At 44.4% G+C, this 14,367-nt stretch overlaps 1 protein-coding gene across 1 annotated transcript in view; it reads right to left on the bottom strand.

Moving 5' to 3' along the window:
• ALK (ALK receptor tyrosine kinase) overlaps positions 1 to 14,367 on the bottom strand; it is an 897,834-nt gene that overhangs the window by 639,901 nt on the left and 243,566 nt on the right. The window lies entirely within an intron of this gene.

A 14,367-nucleotide genomic window follows, 5' to 3' on the forward strand; every position in this document is an offset into this window, starting at 1 on the left:
GCATTCAATACTTGTGTGCCAGGCACCTGGTTTGGACAGTAGAATACAGGGAGAAAGCTCATCTGATAGCTTGGTCCTTATGAAGAAAGTTTTAACCATTAGCCACAACTCTTTCAGAGAGAATCAAGCCCTGTCCGTGTTATTAAATGATCAAGCCAGAGGGGAGAAAGAAAGCTACTGGCCGCCCCCACCTTCACTTTGACATTGATCCGGCTGCCTTTCCCCAGTCTCCGATGTCAGTAATCATGATCCATCCTGACTTTTACCCAAGGAAGTCTGTAACACTAATGGCTAAGCTCTCAACTCCCAGCTGGAAAGCTGGCGTTTCAAACCTAGTCCGAGGGGCCTCTGGAGACAGATCTGTTGATGTGTTTCCAGAATATCACGTTGTGGAAAACCCTATTGAGTCGTTCCGTTCCGCACACATGGGGACTCCATGAGTGGGAATCAACACAGCATCTGTTTGGGGAGAAACGTGTGGTGGGCCAGCTGAGACAGTGCTTGGCAAGTGTGTTCTGTGTGCATATTAGACAAACAGATGACAGAATACACAATCCTAGACACGAGCACCCATGATCTTTAAATTCTGGAGAGACTGGCAGTTGGCTGTGGTTTAAGCCAGACCCTGCCTGGAGAAGCTGACTATGCAAATACCCCATTATCAAATGAGCTGGTCTAGAGATTCTTGCTCCCAGGCAGCCTCCCGTGAGCTGTCAATGTTGTATTCACTAACTTTAAGCAGGAATGGAGTTAACATTACAGTTCATTTTGGTGAAATTGAATTGGGCTTTTCTACATTCTTATTGAATTTCTTATAAAACATCAGGACACAGACTTCTCTTTCCTAAGCTCACTCCAATGCCTTTTGGGCAATAACACTTGGAACTCATCTTCCCTGAGTTGAATTTCATTTCCTTGGGCCTTTTCTGAAGTGCTAGACCTCTATACCTCATTAACCCTCCTCTGGCTCAGTCTTTGTGACGTAGGAACTGTTGAATCTATTCTACAGACTGGACTCAGAGGGACCGAACACTTCAATTCCGTGTTAGCTGTAAATAGTTTGAAGGTAAAGGAAAGGCAAGAGAGAGCCAGGTTCAAGGGAGGGCTAGGAAACTAACATTTATTGAGCCCCACCATCTGTCAGAGGCAGTGCTAGTCTGGTCTGCGTCTGTACCGTATTCAGTACACAGATGTCACTGAGAAGTGAACAGATGAGGAAATGGAGGCCCAAAAGTCTGAATTGCTTGCCCAAAGACCAAAGAACAACCTGCGGTAGAACCAAAAGGCTAGAGGGATGATACTAAGATTCAAGCACTTGTCATTTCGCCACTGCTTCAGATTCTCAATCCAGTGCCAAGAGATTAAGTTGAGAAATGTATGAAAAACTATTAAGAGTTATTATTGGATCAAAAGTCTACATATTTGCCAGATCTGCAAAGGTTCCCAGCCCACCCCCATTCTAAGGGAGCAGGCCTTACTTTCTCCATGTCAAACCCATTTTTTCAAAGTAACTGTGACCTTCAGACAGCTCTCAACCTTACCCAATGGACCCATTCTGGCCCAGGAGAATCTAGTCACTGAAAAACAGCCATTAAGAAAAGAGAGCATTTCAGAGGGGACCTAGGCATCAATTGGAACAGTGCCTAAAGTCTTAAAGGCTTGTGTTCAAACAAGCAGCCATCTAAAGGAGGAGTCAACTAAGCCCACATGGAAGAAGCACACCAGCTTGTGTGATCCAAAGGTGACAATAACAGAATCCGAATGTGATGAAAGAAAAAGTATCAGAGCATAACTTACAAACACCCAATTTGTAGAAGTGTATGGAGAACAGTGCGAGCCCATAATCCATCTGCAGACTAGCCCCTGGCAGATCCCCTCTAGTCACAGGCAAGGGTCACTAACAACTTCACTATCCGACAGAGGCCACTGAAATCTTGATTATGCTGATTGAACTTGATACTGTGTCAGCTGACCGCCCTCGTGACCCAACCTGACTTTGTTCTAGGTGCAAGTTATTTCCTCCTTGTTCCATGAAATTTTCTTCCCTGGCCGCTTACATACTGATTGTGGTCTTTCCTTTCTTACTCATTATTTGCATTTTTATCTTTATATTATGATTGTTTTGTCTTAACCACTTTATTTTGTGTTTTATTGTTTCTGTTGGGTTTTCCAGTTTGTGAAGCCCAGAAGGAGTAGATGCACAGAGATTAGGACTGATTCAAGAGTTTTTATTGGGGCTGTAAGGGCAGGGGTGGGAGAGAGGGAGGATGAGGGGATTTGAGGAGCAAGCAATGTATGCAGAGATGGGGTGGAAAGCGCTAAAGGTGATTGTAATTACACAACTCATTTTAAAAGTGAGTCAACCCTGAAAAAAAAAGTAAAATCTTCTAAAATTTGATTGTGGTAATGATTTCGCAATTCTTCCTGACTTGCTTAAACTACTGAATTATATGATATATGGATTATGTGCCAATAAAACGTAAAAAGAAAAGCTAGCTTTTGCAGGACCTGCTGATCATGTGGTCTAAAGCATCACCATGTGTCTTCATGTCATTTCCATCATGGAAGAAAGATAAGGCCATGGAATGTTCTGGAAATGGTTCACCTGCTGAGAGAAATGTCAAGTGCTATGAAGGGAATGGTGCTTGGCAGAACCAGGAGGCTGGAGGTATGCAAAACAGCTGAGGAAGCTGAGCAGGATCATGCTGCTTCTCTGTGTGGTTTTTTGCATTTGAGAAATGAATGAAATTGAGCGTGCACAGCCTACGGTGTCCCCATCTCTGAAGGTAGGTGATTCTATAGGGCTCATCTGTCAGCTCTGTTGCTTGCCTGCCTCCAGAAAGGAGCTGTTTCCCTTAAAGGAGGGCTTGTGCCACTCATGGAGGCTGATTCTCCATAGAATCCTTAATGGGAAAATTCATTTACCTCACGAATCTGAAGTAAGAGAAAAGCGCAGGTATGCTATAGAGGTGACTGTCCCAAAATGGGTGGGTTCTTGAGTGGTGCAAAGTTATGCATTTAGCTGCTAACCAAAAGGTGAAAGGTTCGACTCTACCTCAGGGGGGAAAAGGGGCTAATTCTGAAACATGCCCCCCTGAAAACCCTACTCACTGCCACCATGTTGATTCTGACCCTATCTGGGGACTAAATCTTTACAAAGAAGATAGCCTCATCTTTCTCTACCAGAGCAACTGGTGGGTTTGAACAAATGACCTTGCTGTGCGCAGCCCCATGCCTAACCCACAGCACCACCAGAGATCCTAGTTGAAAACTTTAAAAAGCACAATTCTACCACATCGGTGAGGACAACGAGTCAGAATCATCTTACTAACAGGAGATGTTTTGCGGCAGGGGTCTTCTCAAACCTTCTAGGGCATGAGTGACATTTCACAGACGGAATCCATAAACAGTTAGCTGGAAGACAATCCTCCAGTATAAAATATAGCTATTTGGAAGAAGGTCGCGGGAACTGATCAGAGAAGCAGTGGTGACCCTACCCAGAAGGATGCTCAGTCTGTCGCTGGAATATAGAGGAGATGACAGTGACCGCCTGCTTTGACTGCCAGAGGCTGAGGTGGAAATCTAGCCTCCAGAAGTGTGTGAGACTAGCAGAGCTGCCTCTTCAGGCAGAGAAGGGAATCTCCCTAGCCCGAGCTGTGAACTAAGCATGGAAATGCATGGAGAAGTTCTCTTCTGTCCTATATGAGAGTCACTGGGTCAAAAGAGACTTGATGGCAGTAGGCTTGGTTTGTCAATGGGTATGAGGAAAGTTCAGCACCCTCCACAATAGTAATAAGTAATACAGAGACTTAGTGTATTTGGGACAAATATGACTCCTCTTTCACAGGCTTAGAAACTCAAAGCCGTCTTATTTCAATCCAAACGAGCCCTTGGATCCAGAAGAATTCCTTAAGGCAAAACTTTTATGAGTCCTAAATCCTGACCCTGTCACTCTGGGAGAGTCTCATTAGACTTAGCCACCTGGAGTCAACTTCAAATTGGGACCCAGTGGCCTACTTTAATTCTCAAGGTGCCCCACGCCCCAAGGTTGGTCAGTTTCTTGCTGACCACACAGAATAACAAGGCCCTAAAGGAGCAGTCAGCCCATGGCAGGTCCACGGAGCCCGCTGGACAGTGTCTCTCCATCTTTGTCTACCTGAAAATATGGGCAAAAAGTATGGCAGGAGGACAAGCAAGATGAGTTGTGAAAATGAGAGAGAGAATGTTGTCATGAATCCCATGCCACCTCACTGTCCTTCATTTGTCCTTTCTAAAGCTTGCCCCTGACAGCACTGAATGTTTTGTTTACAAGCATCCCAAGCTCCAGCTGAGGTCCTCAGGGAAGACCTGTGGGAAGTATATTCATTCTGATTGATGTTGACATTTTCTGAGGTCTCCCTGTGGGCCAAGGAACCACGATGATGCTGTGGTAAAGCACGGGCTGCTAGCTGTAAGGACAGCAGTTCATGCCCACCAGCCACCCTATGGGAGAAAGATGAGGTGGTCTGTTTCCCTAACAGTTTATGATCTTGGAGACCTTATGGAGAAGCTCTACTTTTTCCTCTATAGGGTCCCCAGGTCACAATAAACTTGATGGCTGTAGGCCTGGTTAGACTTGGCGATGGGTACGATGAACCCGGCACTATAACACGTAACTTACCACTTTAGTCGACAATCACAGGAATGTTGTTCTTGGAGTGCCCCAAGTGACATTTGAGGTCAATCATTTCTACATTGAACAGATGAGAAAGCCAGGCCAAGGTGACGAAAAAAAATGTTTATGGCCGTGTTGCTGGTTGGATGATCTTTGGCACACATTGTCTATGGCTTTTCCAAGCATCATCAACCCAGGCTTGGGCCAACTTGAAAGTTGGGGACCCGGAACCACCAGCCCCCACTTCCTCAATTTGACATTAAAACAACAAAAATCAAAACACATTTGCTGCCATTGAATCAATTCTGATTCATAGCAACCCTATAGGACAGAATAGATCTGCCCCGGTGGGTTTCTCCGAATGTAAATATTTATGGGAACAGAAAGTCTCATGTTTCTCCTGCAGAGTGACTGGTGGGTTTGAACTGCTAACCTCATGGTTAGAAACCCAGCACGCAATTCACCAAGCCACCAGGACATAGTCATGTTGAGGCTGGATTGATTTCACTGGTGTAATATTCAAATGTCAATGTATTCCTGACAAGCCTGATGATGTCTTCAGTAAAGAACCATATGAAGACCAGAATCATCATGCAGATGTGACAATTATTTTACAGATGCCCTTTGAGGCTTTCATATTAGAAATTACAGCTCCTTATACAGAGTCCTAGAATTGGCATCAATAAATACACTGGCAATCCTTTGGGATTGTACCCGGCTCAAAAGACCCCTCAACCACCACCAATCTTGAGACATCAGGCAGGGTCTCTTCTTCTCAGGGATTAGTCAGGACTTCCCAAACTTAGAACCAGAGTTGTGAGGGGTCTTGGAGACCATCTGAGGTGAAGAAACTGTGGCTCAGAGATTTGTTTGAATTTGCCAAGGGATGGGTAAAGAGTGATTATAGAATTGTTACTAAAATCTAGTTTCTAATCCTGAGATTTTCAGAAAATTATGATTAGCATTATTATTATTTAAAGCCGTGGGTAATAAATGGTAATATTTTAAACATTTAGGGACATTCTCAAATATCCAGACTATGTTTTCCTGGAATAGGCTGGCAAAAACATCCATGGCTGGGTTTCAAAGACCTTCTGAAGGTTCAGTGACTCAAGTGATCTTCAATACATTTTTCTGGCTTTTCTCAGACTCTATTACTCTTCTGCCAACAAAATGGTTTTTGATGGTTGCTGGAAGCTCCCCGCTGTTGAGCTACATGCCTGCTTGCAGGCCAGAAGCTTCAGTAACAGTTGGGTGAGGGAAAACCTTGGATTAAGAGGGAAGGGGGATGATCACTAGAGAATTCTTGGAATCCCACCCAGCTCTAGACCAATTAGGCATGTGTTTGGGGGGGAATGTACTTAATCACTTGAGTCTTGGTTTCCTTGTGTGTACGAGAGGATATTCTCCTAAGAATTGGGGTGCTGATGACAATGATGCGAACGCGACGACTATTCGTGATAAAATCGGCCCTGATGGTCAATCAGGGAGTGGATACGGAAGCCCTTTCTTATCTCTGAGCTACTAGACAGTTGGCTCTTCTTCCCTCTTTGGTCCCATGATACTGCACACACCATTGAGCTCCCTTGGCCTCAGATTTACTGCGAGGAACCTGGGAGGAGCGGCACTTGCTTGACCCTGGTGTTCTCAGAGAGACGTTGCCTAGAATGGGTCTCTTCCTCCTTTAAAAAAAAATCAAAATCTCTACTTGGCTTCTGGGTATCTGCGGAAGCACTGTAAGGGGACAGGGGGCACACCTGGAACTCTCGACCCTGCTACTTACCAGCTGTGCACCTTAGGGTCAATTATTGAATCTTCTGTGCCTCCGGTTTTTCGCCAATGAAACGTGGCTTCACATGGAGACCACCCCAGGGACGTGGGAGGCAGATTAAATATAGGAGTATATGTCAGGGACCTTGAGTAACTATTCTCAAAGTAGTTGGGGCCATTCAATGAGGACGGGCTTACACCACAGAGGATGCAAACATGACCAGAAGTGTGACAATTGCTCAGGGAGGGGCAGTGTTTCATGCTATCGTCCGTAGCATGGCTATGGGTCAGAACTGACTCAAAAGCACCCCCAGAACAACCAAGAGACGCTGGTGGTCATCACCATCTAGCTGGCTCTCAGACTGCGCAATGGCAGGGAGACAGAGAGCTAAGCACCAGCAGACCTTTTGAAGGATGTCAAGCTATGTTGCGACTTGGCGGGGATGGGGTGGTGGGTGGGGGGAGTGGGGTGTTTAAAAAGGATAAATGGAAGTGTGTCCTCCTTCCTCAGTCTCTGCTTTTTACACCTGAACCAATTTTCGCTAAAATGTGAAGCCACTTCTTGAGTAAGAAAGCATGGATTCCAGCCCTGGTTCTTTGGTATGACTTCACGCAAGTCATTTAATCCCTCAAGGCCTCAATGTCTTCATCTGTAAAAAGGAAGTGGTGGAATGGAGAGTTTTATGTCTCTTTCAGCTCTACCACTCTCAGACTAATTGCCCCTTTTGGACAGATGGTTAAAACCAAGCCCGTTCACCTGGCTTTAGCCAGCTACTCCACAGGAATCCAGGAGTCGTGACTTCAGTGCCTAGTTGGGAAACTAGGAATTTCTATTCTGCTTCCTGAGTCCCCTACAGGAGCCATTAGCTCACCTATCACCTTTGATATTGATTTGCCAGCTGCCACCAACATCTGGTCATTCACTTCATAAGACTAAGTACCATAAGTGGTCCTGCCGATCCCTTCCCATAACCACTATTCATTTGTCATGGGACCCAGGATGAAATCGTTCGTTTCCTTCCCACCGGCCTGCTCCCTAGAATGCATCTGGGATCCTATCACCCAATTCACAACATCTGTTTTGCTCACTTATAATCAAGCCCCACCAGAGAAGGGCCAATCTCCTCCAATCAATCAATTACTTAAACACAGTCCGGTAAGCCAGTCTCAGCAGGAGTGTGTGTGCACACATGCACAATGGTGGGGGTTAAGCACCGAAAGCATCTTTCTCTCTTTTGTATCCATAACTGTGTTATTAAAAACAAACAAGCAGTGTTAGAAATAGGTAAAAAAAAAAAATCACAGACATTCTAATGTCCACCAGCCCGGTTCCCTCATTTTACAGATGGGAAAAATCAAAGCTCGAGGCAGTGACGTGACTTGATCAAGGTGGCATGCCTAGTGTATGAAGAAGTCAGAGTCTAGAGCCAGAACCTATATCGGACTCCGAAACCATTCTCTGCATTGACATTCCGTGAAGTGTCCACGTAGAGCGTGTGTGTGTGTGTGTGTGTGTGTGTGTGTGTGTGTGTGTGTGTGTGTGTTGGGAGAGGCAACTAAACTGTGCCTGACCAATGGCTCACCTACACCAGGATGGTACTGTCTCCACACTGAGAACCTTGTTAGAACAGCACACATCTCGCAGATCCTCAAGGTTTTGATGTGATAAAATGGATAACACGATAGATGAGATTGATGAGTGAAGCAATCATTTGTGAACCCAAGTACCAAGAGAAATATGCACTGGTACTGGGTGAGGTGTGGGTGCTTCCGAGTCGACAGCTCAATTTGAGTTTCAGCTCTGCTACTTGTTCTGGGAAGACCCCTGCCCTCTCTAGGCATCGATTTCTTCATCTACAAAATGAGGCTATTAGACCAGAAGGCTGGAGATCCTGACAGCTTGAAATTTCTAGGAATTTTTCACAGACGAAATTATCTTAGTCATTTGCCAAAATGCACTGGCTCAAGTCTGGTTAATCTGACATATAGTTTTGCATCCAAGTTTGCTCTTGACAAAATATTTCATCATGAGAGACTTTCCTCTTGTTTTCCTCACCTTTGATCTGTCGTTTCCCTCCATGTGTTTTGGACACATGCCTTTTTAAGCTGCTCTGTATCCCATATCTCAGCTGTCCCAAAGCTGTCAAAGCACAACTTCCTCAGCTCACTCATGTCTGTTGAGTATACTTTTTGAGATTGAGGATGAGAAGAAGAATTTTTTACAAAGCCTGCCCAAAGTAGTTAAAATCATAGCTTTGAATCTTAAACCAAAGTATATCCAACTCAGGAACTGTTTTCCCCTTGGACACATTTCTTTCCAGAAACAAATTAATATGATTTCAGAAATGAGAAGACTGGTGGGAATGTTTCTACCTTTACGAAAACAGAATTTCAGAGGCTGAAAAAGTTCTGCCCTGGGAATTGAGAGACCTCTAAGGAGGCTTGGTGACATGGCGTTTACTTATTGGGATGATCACCGCAACACCGCAAGGTCAGCAGTTTGAAACTACCAGTTGCTCAGCGAAGAGAAAGATCACAAGGCTTTCTACTCCTGTACAAAGTCACATTCTTGAAAACCCACAGGGAGTTGCACCCTGGCCCATAGCGTTGCTATGAGTCCAAGTGGAGTGGATGGAAGTGGGTTATTTTGGAGGCTATTCCTTGCTTGCCTTCCTATTCAGGAAACACTGCGATTTCATGTAGTATGCATTGTTAGGAACCTGATTGCAAAACATTGTGTGAAGCATTCAGGACACACACACCCCAAGTCATGAATTTCCCTACCTCTAAATGTTTACAGTCAAGGAGAGAGATAATTCAGGACCACAAATAACTAAGACACAGTGGAGGTGTGGCATCTGAGTGGTGTGAAGTACTATGAAAAGACACTTTATATGCTTCCTCAGTAAGAAAATGGTAACAAATTGAGGTCTACATCCTTCCGGACTGCTCTAATTCAGGGGATAATGTGATCACCACCTGCTGTGTGTGAATGTTTCGTGTAAGATATTCCCAGAAGAAGCTTGACTGAATCTAACAGACATAACATGCCTTTACTAAAACCAAAATGCTTTATTTCCCAAGAAGAACTTCCTAGTAGGCTGTTAGGGTTCATCAGACCCACACAGAGGTTCTGCATAGAACAGGTAAATGGTGGAGGTGCCAAATACAAACAAAACAATCATGCAAGTATGTAAGAACTACCTTCTAGGTATATACGTTTGTCCCTATTACACCCAGAATAAAGGGAACAGGGTTGGAATGTGACAAAGATCGAAGACTGCAGCCTTCTATATGGATTATACTTCAATATAAACAAAAATTCTCACAGTTGGACCAATATGCCACATGATCAATGGAGAAAGTAAGAGTTTTAAGGGTTTCCTTTGACTTATATCTACAAACAACACCCATGGAAGCAGCAAACAAAAAAAAATCCAAAGATGTATTTCATTGGGGAACTACAAAAGACCTTGTTGTTCAAAAGCACACTTTGAGGACTAATTAGTCCACTTTGAGGACTAATACAGTGCACCAACCACAGCTGTGAAGTTTCCAATGGCCTCTGATGCAGGCGAACACTGGACGAGGAGTGAGGCGGACTGAAGAACTAATGGCTGTGGATGACAGTGTTGATAAAGAATATTGAATACATTGTGAACTTTCCAAAGAACAAATACATCTGACTTGCCAAAAGAACAGTCCATAGAAAGGCAGATGATGAGGTTTTCTGTTTGGGTGTGTTTACAGGAGAAATCAGTTCCTGGAGAAGAACATCGTGGTTGGTGAATTGGAGGGTCAGTTGAAAAGAGAAAGACCCTCACAAGATGAATGGACACAATAGCAGCAACAATGGTCTAAACAACATAGCAATAATTCTGAGGAACGTACATGACTGGGAAGCCCAAACCCACCCAAAGATAATTCAGAAGAAAGGCTCAGTTGTGTCTTTCTGAAGGTCACAATCATTGAAAATCCGGTACAGTTATATTCACAGAAACATGAGGGGACCATGAGTCAAAATCAACTCAATGGAAACTGAGTTGGTGTTTAGCTTTTTTTATGTTATCTGTGTGTGTGTGTTCTTAAATGTATATCACAAAGTGGGACATTTTAAATACGCCCCTTCCCAAAACTCCTAAACCAAGATCCTTTGTATTTAATGCACAGACATTGAGTTCATCTAGTTCATCTGTCCCAAGAGTCCCTCCAGTGACAAATGCTTTCTACTCCTGTGTTTCATGTGACTGTTAGAATTTGGAATTCATCCTCATGTGTCGGGAGCTGCGTGTCTCCCCACCCTGGATTTTAGCCATGAATCTACTCTCGCCATACAAACTGCCCAGAGGTTTTTCTGCCCTTTGTTCCTTTCCTGCCAGCAGTGGCTGCCCTGACCCTTGCTAGGATTGGTGATCTTTCACTAGCAGCTGCAATGCTCATTGGTCAATACATGTCTGATGGCATCTCCCCCCAGGCTCACCAGGAATGCTTCACTAGCATACTTACCTGTTTGATCAGTTGCCCGCCATTTCTTCCTTATTTAGAGATGCAAGATTATTGGCTACTTCAGCTGTACCTTCTTTTACATGTGATGTAATGGTGCCAGCCCCCCCGCCCCCCCGCTGGCTATTTAAACCTCTGCTTTCAACTCAATAAAACTAGGCTTGATCAGATTCCTGTCTTGCCTCCATTTCTCGCGCCCTTGCCCATCTTCATTCCCAGTCCCTCTTTCAGGTCCACATTGTTGATGTCCTGCTGGACAGGACACCCATGGGATTAAATCTTTCCAGTGAAGGCATCCAAAGTCTATTTAGATGCCATGGTGTAATTCAAAACACAAAGGTATGGACGAGGAAACACCTATACTCCCCAGATGAGTGGACGAGGGCTGAGACAAGAAACACACACACACACAATGGTCTGGTCTAACAGGGGCAGTGGAGTTTTCAGGAAAGCTTGAAGCCCTGACAATGGACCACAAAGGAGCTGGAAACTCTGTATCACTGATGCCAGGCTCCTGAGAGCCAGAATGGATGATCAGGGCCAGCCCCGTTAAGTATGTAATTTCAGAAACGTAATCGAGCTGACTTCCTGCCAGAGCAGGAAATCAAATCCCACTGGAGCCAGGTGGCTTTTTGTTTTCCATTTTTGATTCTGTGGTGAGTTGATTTTTCTTTAAAAGGGGCATATTTAGTTTACCTCAGTCTTCCATCAAAAAACTTGATACATTAACCAAGACTAGTGGTAGTGTCAATGGCAGGGAAAATAATTAAAAGTCTAATTTTTCTTTATTTCCAAAGGCACCAGCTCCTAAATTGGATGAGTCCCCATGGACTTCAAAGCAGACAAAGTTTTAATAGAAGTTTTATTTAAAATCCAACAATGGCTTTATTGTGTTCTGAAGTTGGGTTTGGGGAAGGATATTTTCCTTTCCTGGAGTCAGTGTTTAGTTACATCACCCCTCCGTCCCACCACTTGTCTGTCCGTTTGTCGTACTGTGCTGGCTTATGTGGTGCTGTGCTGTTGGAAGCTATGTTCCTGGTATCTAAACACCAGCAGAGTCACCCAAAATGGAAAAGGTTTCTGCAGAGCATTCCAGACTAAGAAAAGACAAGGAAGAAGCAATGGGCCGTCCATTTGTGAGGAACTGGACACCCGAAACCTTTTACATAGCATCGAAACATTGTCAGATTCTGAAAGCTTCGTGAATGGCAGCAGAGTGAGGGTCGAAAAATGAGCGCCTCACATGGGAAGGACTGAGGAAGAGCTGCCTTCTGAAAGTAGAGTCCACCATTATGACATTGATGGAGGAGGCCTGTGGGGGTCAAAGCGTTGGGACCTTCATTTGTCAATGCGACACAATTTAAAATGAGAAGAAAAACAAACTGCAAACATCAATTAGTAATCAGAACTTAGAATGTCTTCAGTATGGATCTAGGAAAATTAGATGTCAAAAATTAAATGCTATGTGTGTGGTGGTTACATAATCTCCTGTCAACTGGTGGAGGGTGGAGTTTAGCCTGTCAATCAGGTTGCAGCTTGATGACCTCATTTGGAGGTGCTACAGAGATAAATAGCTCACTTGGAAGCCAGATCTACATTCTCTGCTTGGTCTTCCTGCCAACAAGCCTCATGGAGTTATGTGATGACAGCCAGAGCAGCTAGAGGAGCCACGTGGAGACCCCTGCCAGCGCTAATATGCATCCACTGACACTGGATCCACAAGCTTTTCCACCACTGATTTGTGATCTTCCTGCACCGGGTGCCATTGCATGTATTGCATGGATGAGTCTGAAGAGAAGTTCACAGACTGGTACTAGACATATGGGCTAATATCGGACTTATGGACTTGATCTGGACTGGGCTGGGATGTTTTCTCAATATGCAATTTCTCTTTGATATAAAATTCTCTTACACACTTATGAACATCTATGAATTTGTTTCTCTAGTCCAATCAGACTAACACAACAGTGAACTCAGTAATACCAAAGACGATGTGGATGGTACAGGATCAGGCTTTGCTCTGCTGTCGTACATAGGCCATCATGAGTCTGAGTTGATACGACAGAGCAAACCATGATGTCCAGAACCTTGGAGGGCTGGAAGGATGAAGACCACAGTGTACAGTGGGAAGAGGAGATGGGAATGAGAACAAGAATTCCCGTATTCCCTAGAGGTCCCACATCCACATTTAGAGAGAGATGAATTATTGACCAAGTGAGAGAATACCAATTTAGGAATAATGAGTCTTGGTGGGTGCCATGGCTGCCTAAGATCTCAAATATTTATTCTAGAGATCAGGTCATCCAGGAAGTCCTCCATGTGGGAGGGAAGTTCATCTTGGAAATAATTTGACTTGGACCTAAAATATCTAAGCTTATTGTTTTCAAATGGCTCACTTGTGCCATCCCTGGTGAGCCTATTAATCAACTTCTTTGGTCCACCATTTAAATCTTTGAAAAAATAGGATACACAGTAACGTCGATGGACCACAATTACACAAAGAAGCTTACATGAAAAATATGAGTGTGGAAGAGTTTAGCAAGGTATCACACTTTTGTTTTTTAAATAAATGAAAGTTATCTTTCTCTATTATCCAGGACAGAATCTCTGGACATTCTGTTGAAAACCTTGACCCTTTTCTACCCCTCAGATGGGGACATATGAATGAAAGTCGGGGAGGATACAATCAGGTGCTGTGGTGCTGTGAGTCAAGGTCCTCAAAACTCGCCCTCAGAGTCGTCAGCGGCCTCAATCTCTCCAGCACCCATTGCTGCTGCGTGGAGCAGGTTTTTATCTGGGTAAAGAGTTAGCATCCCAATCCTTCAGCCAAGTCTATAAGTAAGTCTAAAGATATCAGAGCTGATGATAAAAGGAGGGGGAAACCTTTCTTCAGATGTCCTCTTGCATCAAAGCCCTGCGGGAGAAATGTGCCTGCGATGATGGAATTAAAAGCCCTGTCATTGAAGACAACAGACGAGCGGAGGCTGGGATGTGGTACCAAATAAAAGCTAGAATCTGATACCAAATGCTATGGAAAAGCATATATTTCACACAACCTAAAAGGCCCCAGCGTAAATTAGAAGAAATATGGGGAGCCTTCAAAAAGGTAGGTCAAACTTTCCTCGAACAGATAATTATAGGCTGGGGCTGAGTAAATCTTATCAGCCTCCCTCCACCACGCCTCTGCTCATAAACTAGTCCTATGAGAATTCCATGCGCAACTCAGGTTTGGACAGCTGGGCTCAGAGGACTCCTCACTGGTGTGGCCAAGATGCCTGTGGCCCAACGGATGAACCCTTTCTCTCAGGCCTTTTACACACCCTTCTAGAAGGCAGGTTAAGGCGGGCAGCCAATCTCAGTGCGCCAGGCCTGAAGCACCCACATTAAGGGAGCCTGGGTTTTTCCTCCCTGTCTAAAGAACTAGCCCTTCGGGCAGCAAT

The sequence above is a fragment of the Tenrec ecaudatus genome, chromosome 17, assembly GCF_050624435.1.
Source record: "Tenrec ecaudatus isolate mTenEca1 chromosome 17, mTenEca1.hap1, whole genome shotgun sequence".
NCBI lineage: Eukaryota > Metazoa > Chordata > Mammalia > Afrosoricida > Tenrecidae > Tenrec > Tenrec ecaudatus.